Below are 721 nucleotides of genomic sequence, written 5' to 3'. Positions count from 1 at the left end.
AATTCTTCAAACCCGTTAGTCCCCGCCTGCTCCAATGGCCCTGCTGTCTGCCTTCTCAAGGTTGCCGGAGACTCCACTGGCAGGGCATTCATGGGCTCCATTTGTAGCTATTCTCTCTCTCTCTATCTCTCTCTCTCTCTCTCTCTCTCTCTCTCTCTCTCTCTCTCTCTCTCTCTCTCTCTATATATATATATATATATATATATATGTATACATGCTTATGGAGTGCTATGATTTAATTGCTTAATTGTGGTGTTTCTATATGGGAATTTGAGTGGTGCTGATATAGAATTTTGAGTGTTTGACAAAATATGATTTTCGTTTATAGTGTTTTGGGCTTTGCGAAAGGGAGTGAATTTTCTCTTTCTGACTAACGAGGTATTGGAGTTTTTGGTGGGTTTTGTTTAGTGCTGCTAATGGTTGAGGCATGCTAGTGTCTTGAGATGTGAAAATGTGGTTTTCTCTAATGGTTGAGGTATGCTAGTCTTTTGTATTTTTCAGTTTGTATCATGTGGGTTTCTGTTAAATATTGATATAGTGATTCTTAATATGCTTTCGGATATGTTTTGTACTGAAATTCTTTATATGAAGTGTATGAATTTTGAATTCAAAATTGTTGCATTTGCCTTATCAAAACCTGATATGGATGCAAATAGGTGTTATTGTGGTTGATTTTGTTATATATGTTTGTGAGTATTGTTTGTTGTGGGTTCCAAATTTT

The 721-nt window shown here is 36.3% G+C and overlaps 1 pseudogene; it reads right to left on the bottom strand.

Moving 5' to 3' along the window:
- The window catches only part of LOC117633993, a 5,404-nt pseudogene extending 5,303 nt beyond the window's left edge, over positions 1–101 (bottom strand).
- Between the last annotated feature and the right edge of the window lie 620 nt (positions 102–721).

The sequence above is a fragment of the Prunus dulcis genome, chromosome 7, assembly GCF_902201215.1.
Source record: "Prunus dulcis chromosome 7, ALMONDv2, whole genome shotgun sequence".
In the NCBI taxonomy this organism is placed as follows: domain Eukaryota; kingdom Viridiplantae; phylum Streptophyta; class Magnoliopsida; order Rosales; family Rosaceae; genus Prunus; species Prunus dulcis.
Note: the sequence above shows the minus strand (reverse complement) of the source record. Positions and strands in the feature narration are given on the sequence as shown.